The sequence below is a fragment of the Scyliorhinus torazame genome, chromosome 13, assembly GCF_047496885.1.
Source record: "Scyliorhinus torazame isolate Kashiwa2021f chromosome 13, sScyTor2.1, whole genome shotgun sequence".
Classification (NCBI taxonomy): Eukaryota; Metazoa; Chordata; class Chondrichthyes; order Carcharhiniformes; family Scyliorhinidae; genus Scyliorhinus; species Scyliorhinus torazame.
The window spans coordinates 121,855,957-121,872,638 of record NC_092719.1 but is presented as its reverse complement, the minus strand read 5'-3'; the positions used below and the strand labels follow the sequence as shown (position 1 = coordinate 121,872,638).

The 16,682-nt window shown below is 44.1% G+C and overlaps 1 protein-coding gene across 3 annotated transcripts in view; it reads left to right on the top strand.

Annotated features, from left to right (window-relative positions):
- Positions 1–16,682, top strand: part of rad18 (RAD18 E3 ubiquitin protein ligase) — a 448,932-nt gene that overhangs the window by 428,271 nt on the left and 3,979 nt on the right. The window lies entirely within an intron of this gene.

Below are 16,682 nucleotides of genomic sequence, written 5' to 3'. Positions count from 1 at the left end.
AAAATCTTTTCTGTTCTCCTTCTGGCCACTATCTTCGGCTAAAATAAATGTTTTGCCTTATTTATCTATGACCTTTTCTAAGTTGTAAACTCCCTTTGAAATTCAATAGCTAAAAAACCCCAAACCCCACTTATCTCTTTGTGCAGATTTCTACCCCTGTCTTATTTACCTGTAGAATCTCCAACTTGGCCCTATTCAAATGTTCGCATTTCACACCTAGCCCCTTCAATGTCCTCAACTTTGCAGACACTTGGTCCCCAACTTAACTAAATTAGTACCTTCCTTCTCTCAATGGGAGAAGGGTTGGTCTGCCAAGGTGCCACCACTTTGAATGTAATAAAGCTTGTTGATGTGGAGAATTGAGGCAAGATTAGTAACATTCAGTTAAGCCTTGCTACCCACAATGAATGGAAGCTAATTCATACTACCTGGACGTAGGCGGTGACATGTTGACTCAATATGCAGGAGTAAACAGTTAATTTCAGTATTGTCCATTAACGTTTCCAACCATTAATGTACGGTGACGAAAGGTCATTTTAGTATTAAGTTACAAAAGAATGTTTCACCGCTGAAAATTCATTCGCTGATTTTGACCTTATTCCAACACCATGATATAAATTAAATCAAAATTCCCTTCTAGACCAAGTACTTATCTCTCTTAAAATTATACACTAGCCTTTGAAACCTTTTAGGACGACATCCAAGAAACGTACAATGCAAAATTCACTTCCTCGCCTCTTCTCCCCACCACAAACTCCAACATGCGCACAAGAGAATAGGTTGTCTGCAGCAAGGGCTAAATTGTTGATTGACTATCATGTCCAACCTACCAACCACTAACCGATCCTTCTCAATCTCTTGAAATGGTGGATCTTGTGGTTAGCATTGCTGCCTCACGGGACCAAGGACCCAGGTTCGATCCTGGCCCCGGGTCACTGTCCGTGTGGAGTTTGCACATTCTCCCCCTGTCTGTGTGGATCTCACCCCCACAACCCAAAGATGTGCAGGGTAGGTGGCATGGCCACGCTAAATTGCCCCTTAATTGAAAAAAAATAATTTAATGGTGGATCTTATGAATAGAGGGAATTTCAGCCATGAATTAATATAAAACATACATTTTGATTGAAACAGTTTGGGATGAATCACTGAGAAACTGTCAAGGACCCTGCCTGTTCCCTTGAAATACCTCTCCTTCTATTAAGAAACAGAAAATAAGTGCAGGAGGAGGCCATTCGGCCCTTCGAGCCTGCTCTGCCATTTATTATGATCATAGCTAATTATCCATAGCTGATCTGCTTTTCCCCCCATTATACTTTGATCCCCTTCGCCCCAAGTGTTGTATCTTTCTTTTTTAATTTTTATTCGATTTTTACATCTTGTATTTAACAATTCATAAGTTACACATTACAAAACCGTGCCCAAAAGGAAAATAATAAGGAAAACAGAAACCAACACATATATTTACAAGCCATTGTCTTCCCTCCCGCTGTGGCCTTGAACCCCCTCCCCCCCACCACCACTTGTAGCCGACATACATATGTTACAATTCGCAGTATGGCCAGAGCATGTATTTAATTTGGACGTTCGTTTGCCCTTGAACCAATCCCCTTTAACTTTGACCCTTGTCCCCCTCGTTCTCTTTGCGTGCTTTTGTCCCCTCCTGCCAAGTGCTATATCTAATTGCTTCTTGAAAACATACAATGTTTTGGCTTCAACTATTTTCTGTAGTAACTAATTCCACAGGCTGACCACTCTCTGGGTGAAGAAATTTCTCCTCATCTCTGTCCTAAATGGTCTACCACGTATCTTCAGACTGTAGCCACTGGTTTTGACACTCCCCACCATCGGGAACATCCCTATTGTATCTATCCTGTCCAGTCTGGTTAGGATTTTATAGATTTCTATGAGATTCCCTCTCATTCTTCTGAACTCCAATGAATATAATCTCAACTGACTCAATCTCTCCTCATAATTCCATCGTGCCATCGCATGTGTCAGTCTGGTAAACCTTCACTACGTCCCTCAGGAGCAAGAACATCCTTTCTCAGATCAGGAGACTAAAACTGCACACACTGTTCCTGGTGTGGCCTCACCAAGGCCCTGTATAATTGCAGCAAGTCCCTGCTCCTGTACTCAGATCCTCTCGATATGAAGGCCAACATACCATTTGTCCCTTTTATCACGTGCAGCACCTGCATGCTTCCTTTCAGCGGCTGGTGCACAAGGACACCCAGGTCTCATTGCACATTCCCTGCTAATTTATGGCCATTCAGATAATCTGCCTTCCTGTTTTTGCTACCAAAGTGAATTTCCTTACTTTTATCCAAATTATACTGCATCTGCCATTCATTTGCCCACTCATTCAACTTGTCCAAATCACACTGAAGGATCTCTGCATCGTCCTCACAGCTCACCCTCCCACCCAACTTGGTGTCCTCTAAATCATTAATATGTATTGTGAATAGCTAGAATCCCTGCGGTACCAGATTAGTCACTGCCTGCCATTTGGAAAAAGACCCGTTAATTCCTACTCTTTGTTTCCTATCTGCCAACCAGTTTTCTATCCATCTCTGTGCACTAATCCCATGTGCTTTAATTTTACACACTAATCTCTTATGTGGGACTTTGTTGAAAAACTTCTGAAAGTCTAAATAAACCACATCCACCCGTCTGCAGAAATAGTTATTTTCACTAATTGACGCACATTACATCCTCAAAAAATTCCAGTAGATTTGTCGAGCATGATTTCCCCTTCATAAATCCATACTGACTCCACTGTTTTCTAAGTGATCTGCCATAAAATCTTTGATAATGGATTCTATCATTTTCCCCCACTACCACTGTTAAACTTACTGATCTGTAATTCCCTGTTTTCACTCTACCTCCCTTTTTAAATAGTGGAGTTACGTTAGCTACCCTGTGTCTAGACATCTGTCTCGGGGTGATAGTAATCCTGCAGGAGCACAGCGCTACTGCATATTGCATCCCTAAGGAGTATTTCCTGTAAATTACAGATAATATCTCTAATGATTAATGACATATTTTCCAATGACTCACATTGCTTCTCATAAGTGTTTTTGCTTTTCTCAAACCTGAGAAGAAAAATAAATGCGTCTTGCAGTCTACAGTAGCTAAAATACAACCGTTCAGTTTTTGTATTAATGGCAGCAGTCTTGCAGCCTGAATAATCGTTCATCAACAGTGATGGGTTCATTCATCCGTGGAAACACTGATTTAATGTTTACAAATGGGTATCTTTCAGATTGGTAAATAAGTTGGTTAAATAAATGATCAGCCTGCTAGACTGCAAAAAAAAAGAATTATTTTCCCTAATTGACACACAAAATTCTTTGTCCAAATCAAGCACTTAGTAATTCAGCCACTTTAAAACTGTAAATTGTAGAACTGAGATTCTTGATTGTCCATTTGGAGATCTGTCAATTTAGCCCAGCTGGGAATCCAAAGCTGGGCAACATGTCTGTTTCAGAGCTTTCCGTCTCTGCAGTTGATAGCAATAATGCCTCCGGAACATGGGATCAGAAATAGTCATTCAGCTCCTTGAACCACCATTCTATTAGATCGTGACTGATACAGAAGGCAAAAAAGGACCTGAAAATTAACTCTTTGATCACATATCAAAATAATTTCATGCCTCGGGATCTCTAAAGCCCCTGAAAGTAAATTTTCTTTTGGCTCATTTCCTTGCCGCAAGATTCCATACAAACGTAGTGAAAAGAAAAGGATATTGGGCCACCCATCCAGACCCTTGCAGTATCTTCAGCTATTTCTGCAGAATGTCTCAAACCCAGTTCACAGGAAAGCCAAGTGGTGACCATATTTCCTCTCACCTACTTCCACCGTATTGGGAATCCAGTGCTTCAAAGCAGACGCATAGCCTGGATCAAAGCTTGCTTTCCGCTTCTCAACTGCTGACTTTAATCTCCGAAGATATGCAGGATCATTACATGGTGCGGTTATGGGGTGTGGGCCTAGATAGTGGGCCTCTTTCAGAGGGTCGCTGCAGACTCGATGGACCTCCTTCGGCATTGTAGGGATTCTATGATAAAATTGCATCGTGCCAGTATCGACGGAATTATAGTCCGCTTTTTGTGGTGGGACTGCACTCAGTAATACAGTCTGAACTCAGTTCCAAACGACTTCACATGGGAACCTATAATGTTGGCAGATTGGAAGAATTAAATTGCCTGGCCTGGATTAGGCAGGAAATCCAGGCACAGAAAATATTCCAATACACAATTACACTGCTCATTTTTGAGTTAGGAATTGGTTGAATTGTATTTTCTTAATTTTATCAATCACGATAAATGCTTTTAATGTAAATAAGATATTAAATAAGTGCATTTCCCAATGGCTTGATGCATAATGACTTGCACATGTTTTCGTTTTTGCTTTGCTTAAGCAGATGGGTATAGGGAGTGCTGATCCATCCAGTTTTGTCAGTTTGAGAGTCAATAATTATGGTAGTTCTCTGAAGGTTGCAATGTGGGCCAGTCTTAGTTAAACATTACTTCAACGGAGACTGCATTCTGTGGAACTGTCCTCCATTCCAAACATCAATGTGGTTATCAGTGGGAGGCAGAGAAAGAAAGAACGAGGAAGAAAGTTAAATATCTACCTTGAGTGAGTCTACTTTGGGTTTCCTCATTCCTTAACTGTGAGGCATCCCTCCCATCCCAAATGCACACTTGTCTACTCTATTTGAGGGCCTCTATTGGCATCTTTGAATTTGTCTATATATGTGTTTCTGGAACATACCTCTTCATTCACCTGAGGAAGGAGCAGCGCTCCGAAAGCTAGTGACATCGAAACAAACCTGTTGGACTTTAACCTGGTGTTGTAAGACTTCGTACTGTACTCTATTTGAAGCAGCCAAATGCCTATGATTTGCAGCCTCCACCTCCACTAGGTCTCTGACTCTGATGGGTCAACTTGTTAAATGAAGGGCACTGTGCAATATGCACTATAGCAACTCACCAAGGCTTCTTCAACAGTGCCTCCCCAACCCACGACCTCTGCCATCTTGAAGAATATCGGCATGGTAATACCATCACCTGCAGACTTCCTTCCAAGTCACGCACCATCCTGACTTTGAACTACATCATGGTTTCTTCATTGTTGATGAGTCAAAATCTGGAAACTCTCTCACTGGACTGCTATTCAGCAAGTAGGCTTAGCTGTGATGCTTCACACCCCTGGGGATCAGGCAGCATGTTGAAACTCGCTCCCTCCCTCATTGGGAGTACCTTCATCACATGAGATTGCAGCAGTTCAAGAAAGCAGCCCACCACTACCTTCTCAATTATGGATGGGCAAAAATGCTGACCTAGCCAGCAAAGCCCATTTTCCATGAACAAATCAAATAAATCAGAGGCAAATAATGAGCAAGACCATAATATTGGAACACAAGAGTAACATTTCAAAAAAGATGATACCAAACATGGAGATATGGCAGACAATGAGGATGTACCAATCCAGTCTGCAACAGAACACAGGCTAGTAGAATGGTAGACAAGTGACAGACTGAATTTAATGCCGAGAGGTGGGAGGTAATACATTTTAGCAGAAGGAACAGGAAGAGGCAATATAGACTACATGGCACAATTCTAAACTGTGTGCAGGGACAACAGGAGCTGGGGGTAGGTAGGGAACCTGATTTTTTTATTTTGGGGGATTGGCCTTGCATGTCTTGGAATTAATACCAATGGACAAAAAACAAGATCACAGTAATGAAACAGCCCTTACCAAAGTGACAAATGATATCGGTGTAACTAACATCAGTAAACTATCCTCCTTCACTTTTCTCAATCTGCCTGTAGTCTTTGACAAGGTTGACTTTGGGGGACATTTGCCAGTGCTTCACCACTGTAGTCTAGCCGGGTGGGATTGCTCTCGCGTAATTCCAAATTATCTAATTGTGCACAGAGTATCACTCCGTACCTCTGCCCTTCCCCTTTGCTCTCATCTACATGCTGCCCTTTTGTGACATAATCAGAAAACACTGCATTAGTTTTCACATGGAGCATACAGTGCAGAAGGAGGCCATTCGGTCCATCAAGTCTGCAGCGACCCACTTAAGCCCTCACTTCCACCCTATCCCCGTAATCCAATAACCCCACCTAACCTTTTTGGATACTAAGCGCAATTTAGCATGGCCAATCCACCTAACCTGCATGTCTTTGGACTGTGGGAAGAAACCGGATCACCCGGAGGAAACCCACGCAGACACGGGGAGAACGTGCAGACTCTGCACAGACAGTGACCCAGCAGGAAATCAAACCTGGGACCCTGGCGCTGTGAGGCCACAGTGCTAGCCACGTGTGCTACCGTGCTGATTTTTTTTTCCATTCATTTACAGGATGTGGACTTTGCTGCCTAGGCCAGCATTTATTGCCCAGTTCCCAGCTCTATCTCAGAAGCACTTCTCTTGACTCCTCAATGATTGCTAAATTATCAGGCTGCTTATTTGGCATCATGTATTGATGTTTTCCTTTGCCTTGTTACCTGTTTCCAAATGCATTGCCTCACGCTTCTCCAGATTGAACTCCATTTGCCAGTGTTCCAGCCACCTGACTGGTCCATTCCCACTCGATCTCTGTAGTCCTGCAATATTATTTTCTTCCAAAATCGTCCCCTCATCCCTGGAACTATTCTGGTAAGCCTCCGCTGCATCCTTTGACAGGCCCTCACATCCTTCCTAAACGATGTTGACAGGACCGAACACAATATTTTAGTTTTTTTTAAAATATATTTTATTGAAAATTTTTTCTAAACGACATTTTTCCCTCTTACAAAACAAACGGAACGATAACAAAATAGAATTTTTTAACAATACACAAGTAACAAAACCCCATTATCTATTGACCTATACTAAACTAACCCCCCCTCTCCCCCCCCCCCCCCCCTTACCCCTGGGTTGCTGCTGCTGGTCATCTGTCTTCCCTCTAACGTTCCCTTAGGTAGTCGAGAAATGGCTGCCACCGCCTGGTGAACCTTTGAGCCGATCCCTCTCAGGGCAAACTTTATCTGCTCCAGTTTAATAAACCCCGCCATATCGTTTACCCAGGCCTCCAGTCCGGGGGGTTTCGCCTCCTTCCACATAAGTAGGATCCTGCGCCGGGCTACTAGGGACGCAAAGGCCACGACATCGGCCTCTTTCACAATATTTTAGTTGGAGTCAAACCAGCGCTTTATGAAGAATCAAATTGACTTTCCTGTTTGTTATCAAGAACAAAATCCAAGATCTCATATGTTTTGTTAACTACTTTCTCAATATGTAGGGGAACTTCAAAGATCTATACACTTGAATCCCCAGCTCCTTCTGTCCCTCCACACTCTTTAGAATTGAAATGCATTGCCATTTAAATGCCCTTAGGTTCCACTGCCCCGGGTAAAGAAAGGGGAACTTAGTGAAGGATCCCACTCCTGACTGCTATTAAGCAAGTAGGCTTAGCTGTGATGTTTCACACACTTTGGAGCTCAGTCGGCCTGTTAAAACACGCTCTGTATACTCTCACAGGAGCAGTATCTTTCTTGGGCACTGGGGCTCATGGTACCCATAGACCGAAGAACCTCAGAAATAGGAGCAGAAATGGATCATTCAGCCCCTCAAACCTGCTCTGCATTCAAGAAGATTATAACTGATCTGATCATGGCCTCAACTCCGCTTGTTTGCCTATCTTCCCCCCCACCCTCCTTCCCATAACCCTTGCTTTCCTTGTCAATCAAAAATCTATAAATCACCCTTCAATCTAATCAATAACCCAGCCTCCTCTGCTTGCTCAGGAAGATTAGGGGGAGGTGGTGGTGAAGTGATACTGCTGCTGGGCTAGTAATCCAGAGACCCAGGGTAATAATCTCGGTACCCAGGTTTGAATCCCACCACGGCAGGTGGTGCAATTTAAACTCAATAAGATATCTGGAATTAAAAGGCCAATGATGACCGTGAAACCATTGTCAATTGTAAAAACCCATCTGATTCACTAATGTCCTTTTTGGAAGGAAATCTACCATTCTTACCTGGTCTGGCCTACATGTGATGCCAGACTCTCAGCAATGTGGTCGACTCTTAAATGCCCGCTGAAATGGCATAGTAAGCCACACCGTTGTATTCAACTGCTGCAAAAACACGGAAAAGAAATTAAACTGGACGGCCTCCCGGCATCGACCCAGGCACCAGAAATAACAATGGAAAACGCAGCCCTGTAGACCCTGCAAAGTCCTCCTTGCTAACATTTGGGGGCTTGTGCAAAAATTGAGAGAGCTGTCCCACAGACTAGTGAAGCAAGAGCCTGACATAGTCATATTTACAGAATCTACCTTACAATATCATGACACCACTATCACCATTCCTGGGTATGTCCTGTCTCACCAGCAAGACAGACCCAGCAGAGGTGGTGGCACAGTGGTATACTGTCGGGCGGGAGTTGCCCTAGGAGTCCTCCACATCAACTCTGGACCCCATGATGTCTCGTGCCTTCAGGTTAAACGTGGGCAAGGAAACCTGGAGCTTACCACATACCATCCACTATCAGCTGATGAATCAATATTCCTCCATGTTGAGCACCACTTGGATGAAGCACTTTTGGTGGCAAGGACGTAGAATAGTAGTGTGGGTGGGAGACTTCAATGTCCATCACCAAGAGTGGCTCGGTAGTACCACCACAGACCAAGCTGGCCAGATCCTAAAGGACATAGCTGCTAGACTGGGACTGCAGCAGGTGGTGAGGGAACCAATAAGAAGGAAAAACATATTTGACCTTATCCTCAGCAACCTGCCTGCCGCAGATGCATCTGTCCATGACAGTATCGGTAGAAGTGACCATCGCAAAGTTCTTGTGGAGACAAAGTCCGGTCTTCACATTGAGGATACCCTCCACCATGTTGTATGACACTGCCACCGTCCTAAATGGGATAGACTTCAAACAGATGTAGCAACTCACGACTGGGCATCCATGAGATGCTGTGGGCCATCAGCAACAGCAGAATTTTACTCAACTGCAATCTGCAACCACATGGTCCAGCATATGTCCCCCTCTACCATTACCATCAAGCCAGGGATCAACCCTGGTTCAATGAAGAGTGCAAGAGAGCATGCCAGGGGCATACTTAAAAATGAGGTGTCAATCTGCTGAAGCTACAACACAGGACTATTTGTGCAAAAAAGCATAAGCAGTAAGTAATAGACAAGGCTAAGCAATTCCACAATAAACGCATCTAACCTAAGTTCTGCAGTCCTGCCACATCCAGCCGTAAATGGTGGTGGACAATTAAACAACTCACTGGAGGAGGAGGCTCCACAAATATGCTAATTGATGGAGGAGCCCTGTACATTTGTACAAAAGACAAAACTGAAACATCATAAGAATCTTCAGCCAGAAGTGCCGAGTGGATGAGCCATCTTGTCTACTCCAGACATCCCCAGCATCACAGATGTCAGTCTTCAGCCAACACAATTCACTCCATGTGATATCAAGAAACTGTTGAAGGCACTAGATACTGCAAAGGTTATGGGCTCTGACAATATTCCGGCAAAAGTACTTGAGACTTGTGCTCCAGAATTTGCTGAGTTGGCACCCAGAGCCAAGGTGTTCCATTACAGCTCCAACACTGGCATCTACCCGGCAATGTGGAAAATTGCCCAGGTGTGTCCCGTAGACAAGAAATGGGACAAATCCAACCCAGCCAATTACCGCCCTATCAGTCTATTAAGACCATAAGACATAGGAGCGGAAGTAAGGCCATTCGGCCCATCGAGTCTACTCCACCATTCAATCATGGCTGATTTCAACTCCATTTACCCGCGCTCTCTCCATAGCCCTTAATTCCTCGAGAAATCAAGAATTTATCAACTTCTGTCTTAAAGACACTCAACGTCCCGGCCTCCACCGCCCTCTGTGGCAATGAATTCCATAGACCCACCACTCTCTAGCTGAAGAAATTTCTCCTCATCTCTGTTCTAAAGTGACTCCCTTTTATTCTAAGGCTGTGCCCCCGGGTCCTAGTCTCCCCTGCTAATGGAAACAACTTCCCTGCATCCACCCTATCTAAGCCATTCATTATCTTGTAAGTTTCTATTAGATCTCCCCTCAACCTCCTAAACTCCAATGAATATAATCCCAGGATCCTCAGACGTTCATCGTATGTTAGGCCTACCATTCCTGGGATCATCCGTGTGAATCTCCGCTGGACCCGCTCCAGTGCCAGTATGTCCTTCCTGAGCTGTGGGGCCCAAAATTGCTCACAGTATTCTAAATGGGGCCTAACTAATGCTTTATAAAGCTTCAGAAGTACATCCCTACTTTTATATTCCAAGCCTCTTGAGATGAATGACAACATTGCATTTGCTTTCTTAATTACGGACTCAACCTGCAAGTTTACCTTTAGAGAATCCTGGACTAGGACTCCCAAGTCCCTTTGCACTTCAGCATTATGAATTTTGTCACTGTTTAGAAAATAGTCCATGCCTCTATTCTTTTTTTCCAAAGTGCAAGACCTCGCACTTGCCCACGTTGAATTTCATCCGCCATTTCTTGGACCACTCTCCTAAACTGTCTAAATCTTTCTGCAGCCTCCCCACCTCCTCCATACTACCTGCCCCTCCACCTATCTTTGTATCATCGACAAACTTAGCCAGAATGCCCCCAGTCCCGTCATCTAGATCGTTAATATATAAAGAGAACAGCTGTGGCCCCAACACTGAACCCTTCGGGACACCACTCATCACCGGTTGCCATTCCGAAAAAGAACCTTTTATCCCAACTCTCTGCCTTCTGCCTGACAACCAATCGTCAATCCATGTTGGTATCTTGTCTCGAATACCATGGGCCCTTATTTTACTCAGCAGTCTCCCGTGAGGCAGCTTATCAAAGGCCTTTTGGAAGTCAAGATAGATAACATCCATTGGCTCTCCTTGGTCTAACCTATTTGTTATCTCTTCAAAGAACTCTAACAGGTTTGTCAGGCACGACCTCCCCTTACTAAATCCATGCTGACTTGTCCTAATCCCACCCTGCACTTCCAAGAATTTAGAAATCTCATCCTTAACAATGGATTCTAGAATCTTGCCAACAACCGATTCTCCATCATCAGCAAAGTGATGGAAGGAGTCACCAACAGTGCTATCAAGCGGCACTTACTCAGCAATAACCTGCCCACGGACGCTCAGTTTGGGTTCTGCCAGGGTCACTCAGCACCTGACCTCATTTCAGCGTTGGTTCAAACATGGACAAAAGAGCTGAATGCCAGATGTGAGGTGAGTGTGATTGCCCTTGACATCAAGGCCGAGTATGGCATCAAGGAGCCCTAGCAAAACTGGAGTCAGTGGGAATCAGGGAAAATTCTCCACTGTTTGGAGTCATACCTGGAACAAAGGAAAATGGTTGTGGTGGTTGGAGGTCAATTATCTCAGCTCCAGGACATCATTGCAGGAGTTACTCAGGGGAGTGTCCGAAGCCCAACCATCTTCAGCTGCTTCATTAATGACCTGCCTTCCATCATCAGGTCAGAAGTGGGGATTTTCGCGGATGACTGCACAATGTTCAGCACCATTTGCAACTCCTCAGCTAATGAGCAGTCCATGTCCAATTGTAGCACGATCTGGACAATATCCAAGCTTGGGCTGACTAGTGGCAAGTTGCTTTCATGCTACACAAGTGCTGGCAATGACCATCTCCCACAAGATAGGATCTACCTATCGCCCATTGACGTTCAATGGCATTGCCATTGCTGAATCCCCCATAATCAACATCCTGGGGGGTTACCGTTGATCAGAAACTGAACTGGGCTAACCTCTCAATACTGTGCCTACCAGGGCAGGTCAAAGGCTCGGAATCCCACGGTGAGTATCACCTCCTGACCCCCCAAAGCCTGTCCACCATCTACAAGACACAAGCAAGTAGTCTAATGGAATACTCTCCACTTGACTTGATGAGTGCGGCTCCAACAACACTCAAGAAGCTCGACACCATCCAGGACAAAGTACCCCGCTTGATTTCTACCCTTTCCACAAACATCCAATCCCTCCACCACCAACGAACAGTGGCAGCCATGTGTATCATCTACAAGATGCACTACAGGAACTCGTCAAGGATCCTTTGGCAGCACCTTCCAAACCCACGACCACTACCATCTAGGAGGACAAGAGTAGCAGATACCTGGGAACCCCACCACCTCGGGGGTTCCCCTCCAAGTCAGTCACCACTCTGACTTGGAAATATATCGCCGTTCCTTCACTGTTCATGCGTCCAAATCCTGGAACTCCCTCCCTAACAGCACTGTGGGTGTACCTACACCTCAGCAATTGCAGCGATTCAAGAAGGCAACTCACCAGCATCTTCTGAAGAGCAACTAGGGATGGGCAATAAATGCGGGCCTAACCAGCGATGCCCACATCCCGTAGATGAATTTTAAAAAAATAATTGCAAACGTTGAGAGAATAAATTTCTCCTCATCTTCAGCTTAAATTGGAGACCCATTTATTTTGAAAGCCTGGCCCTCAGTTCTAGATTCCCCATGAGACGAAACATCCTTTCAATCTCCATCTTCACCCAGAATCTTAATTGGTTCAATAAGATCGCCTCCATTCTTCCAAACCCCAATAAGTATAGGCCCAGCCAGCTCAACCTTTCCTCATAAGACAAACACCTCATCCCAGGAATCAACCTAGTGAACCTTCTCTGAACTGTTTCCAATCCAAGTATACCACTCCTTAAGCAAGGTGACCAAAGTTGTACGCAGTAGTCAGTCATATCAATGCCCTGTGCAGTTGTGGCAACATTTGCCTACTTTTATTCTCCATACCCCTTGCAACAAAGAACAATTTCCTTGTACCTTCCTAATTGCTTGATGTGCCTGCATGCTAACTTGTGATTAATATGGAAAGACAACATTCTGTAGTCTCTCTCCAATTAAAATAATATTCTGCTTTAATATTCTTCCTACCAAAGTGGACAACCTGACATTTTTCTGTTATATTCCATCTACCAAATTTTTGCTCACCTTAACCTATCTCCCTTTGTAGATTCTGTCTGCTCACAAAACTTGGTTCCTCACCTATTTTTGAGTGTTCACTAAATTTGACTAGAATACACTCTGTCCCTTTATACAAGTCACTAATATAGATTGTAAATAGTTGAGACCTGAGCACTGGTTCCTGTGGCAGTCCACTAGTTACAGTTTGTTAAACTGCAAATGAGCCATTTATTCTGACTCTGATTCCTGTTAGCCAGTCCTCTGTCCATGCTAATATATTACCCTCAACACCTTGAGCAGTTATCTTCTGTACTAACCTTTTACGTGGCACCTAATAAATTCCTTTTGGAAATCATAATACGCCAAACTATTGGCTCCCCATTATCCACCCTGCTTGTTACATCCTCAAAAACTCTTTAATAGGTTTGTCAACATTAATACCCACGTTGGCTCTGCTTGATCGTATTTATCATTTTCTAAATATCCTGCTACTGCTTCCTTTATAATTGACTCTGGCATTTTCCCAATGACACACTCTTTTGGCATTTCTTTGCAAACAAAGAATTTAGGAAGGTTTGTGCTCACAAGCCTGACTAGTCAGACCGAACCATGACTCCCACAGTGTGTGGGTGCAGTTGCTGCTGAGACCTGTTTGATGTTTCCTTCTCCTCCTCTTCTCTTCCATGCCGGTTTCTCGCTCAGTCTCTAGAGGTATCTGTAGCACTCCTAATATAATTTATCTAGGTATCACGATCTAGTGCCTGCATATTCAATTGATGAAGTCAATGCGGCACAAAGCGAGGAACCTCTTCAGGGAGTCCTTGAAGCGTTGCATGCGGCCCCTCTGTTCCGTTTGCCTATGGTCAGCTCCCGACACAAGACAATCTTGGATAACTAGCTGTCGTCCATCCAGATAACGTGACCCACCCAGTGCAGTTGACTTTGCAGAAGGATGACCTTGATGCTGGAGATGTTGCTATTTCCAGGACTTTAGTGTTTGTGGTGTGGTCCTGCCAGTGAATCTTGAGGATTCTCTGGAGGCAGCGCTGATTAAGGCGTTTTAGAAGGTGTACATGACAACGGTACAGGATCCATGACTTGGCACCATACAGGAGGATATGAAGGAATGCGGTTTTGGATACTTTGAGTTTAGTCTGTGCTCTGGGGCTATAGTTATTCCACACTCATTTGTAGTTTGTTTGCTTTTAAAATCAGAAGTACTAACCTAAGAGATGTGAATGCCCCCTGGAACAAAGTGTCCAGGTAACTTTAACCCTCCCCGATTAATTGCAGTGTCAGTTTATCAACTGAGCCAAAGTTCCTCGAACTGCAGATGTGGTTTCTGGCATCCGCTTGCTCCCACATGCTGTAGCTGCAATTCATTTCCTGCCCAGCTAGCTTTATTGTATTTTATTTAACCAGTTTAGAGTTTCAAGTTTTGAAAGCTCACCCAACAATTATTTGCCCTGATATCGAGCAGTTTAACTATTTCAACTATAAATGTAATATCGCACCTATGTCTCCCTAATGTAAGCTACTGCTCAAGTTTAGAGAAAACGAACCGTAAGGCTCACCAACCATTACGTCATGCATCTCAGGTCTCTCTGTTCCTATTTCCCTCTCTCAGACCACTCCTTGTCTTACAAAAGACCAGAACAGCACTTCCTCACTGCACCTCATCCCTCACTCACCACATTCTCTAGCTAAGTACTCTGTAGAAACTGTACTCCATCGAGGTGGCCTCTATGTTACTTACTCCATTGGTTAGCAAGCGCCCCATTACTCATAAAAGCAAGAAAGACCAAAGTCAGACCTTGCTCACCAGGAAACCAGCTCAAATTAATTACCTAATTAGCAGTGCAACTTCCACTGGCATGAATCTTGTTTACCGCTAACTAACACCGTGAAAGAAACTACAATTTAAGGTGAAAGTTAAGTAATAAGCTAAATGCAAAACTTGACGAGATTTTAGAAAGACATGGTAATCTGGTGAGTTAGGGAATTCAGAGTTAAATACCCTATAGAAGCTGTACTACATCAAGCTGGCCTCTGTACTACTTACCCTATTGGTTACTCTACACCATTGATCATCAAGCTGGCTTCTGTATTACTTACCCTATTGGTTACTCTACACCATAGATCATCAAGCTGGCCTCTGTACTACTTACCCTATTGGTTACTCTACATCATTGATCATCAAGCTGGCCTCTGTACTACTTACCCGTTGGTTACTCTACACCATTGATCATCAAGCTGGCCTCTGTACTACTTACCCGTTGGTTACTCTACATCATTGATCATCAAGCTGGCCTCTGTATTACTTGCCCGATTGGTTACTCTACACCACTGGTCATCAAGCTGGCCTCTGAACTACTTACCTTATTGGTTACTCTACACCATTGGTCTGCCCCTTCAAGAGAAAAGCGATTGAGAGAATAATTGGAGAAGGAACCACATTGTTGTTATTTCAAAGCAATGTGAGGAATTTATTTCTATAGGAAGCAGCCATTACACTGTGCTATCATGCCGCGGGTGAGTCTCAATGAAGAGTTACTGGCTGCTATGATCTCAAGAGCCATTTCATTTTAGGCGCCAAACAGAGAAAGTCAACATCCTGTGGCCTGTTGATCATCCACGAGGAGATTAATTCTCTCCATACAGTAATTCTTGGTTCCAGTGATTAGTGTTGTAATCCATCTGTCCTAGCCATATTGTTTTTGTGTGGCTGTAGTTGTTTGGTAATCATTACGGTTTAATTAAAGTGATTAAATTGGATATTCTTTTAGGGGAGGCATTTTCACAACTTATTCTGTGAACAGGTTCTGAAATTAGTTCATTGTTTTGAAATTATGGATAATAATTAGCAATCTAATACCTCTAAACTGTTTGTGAAATTATGGAACCGGTTTCAAGTCAGAAACATGGCATTTACAAAGCAAGCACTTCTGCCAGACGTAGGCCTTCAGGGTGTCTTTGAAGCCCTTTCTTTGCTGTCCTCTTGGTCGGAAGCCATCCTTGAGCTGAACAAAGAAGATTTGCTTTGGTAGTTGGGACTCTTGATACCTGAGCCCATTGCCAGCCCAGCAGAGTTGGTTTCAGATGAAGAGATCTACTTGGAGGAACCTCCTGATTGAAGGGGCACAATTCTTCAAGGAGACCCAGAAAAGGAGCCTGAGAAAGGGATACCAGAGATCTTGACCAATCCCACCAAGTGTGCGGTCAAGATGCGGCTCTGGGATTGGGCTCAGCAGCCATGCAAGAACCCACAGGTCCCATGACCAGTAACATGGAGTTTCTTAGGTGGACCATCATACTCGTTAGCGATGGTAAAGAGAATATTTTTAGAGTTTTTGGGGACCATCTAAGCCCTTATGTTTTGTCTCCGCACCCCCCGCCCCCAACCACCTGCTCTGCCAAGTCGAGAAATCTTGCCTTTTCCCATCTTCTCATTGGCCTCAGCTAATTATGTTTGCTTATTTCTCCTGCCCTGACCTCATTAAGGTAGGTAGGAAGCCGGGCCGGTCCTGTCTCAATTACATTTTTCTGCTCCCTCCTGCCCGCTTCCCCCAACAGATTTTCTTTTATCTTTCCCACTTCTATACTTGAAGCAGTGGCCACTTGTTAATGATCCAGAGGCTCTGGGTACTCCCCTGTAGCTCACTCAGGACTCCTTTTTCTCACCTGTGAGCTGA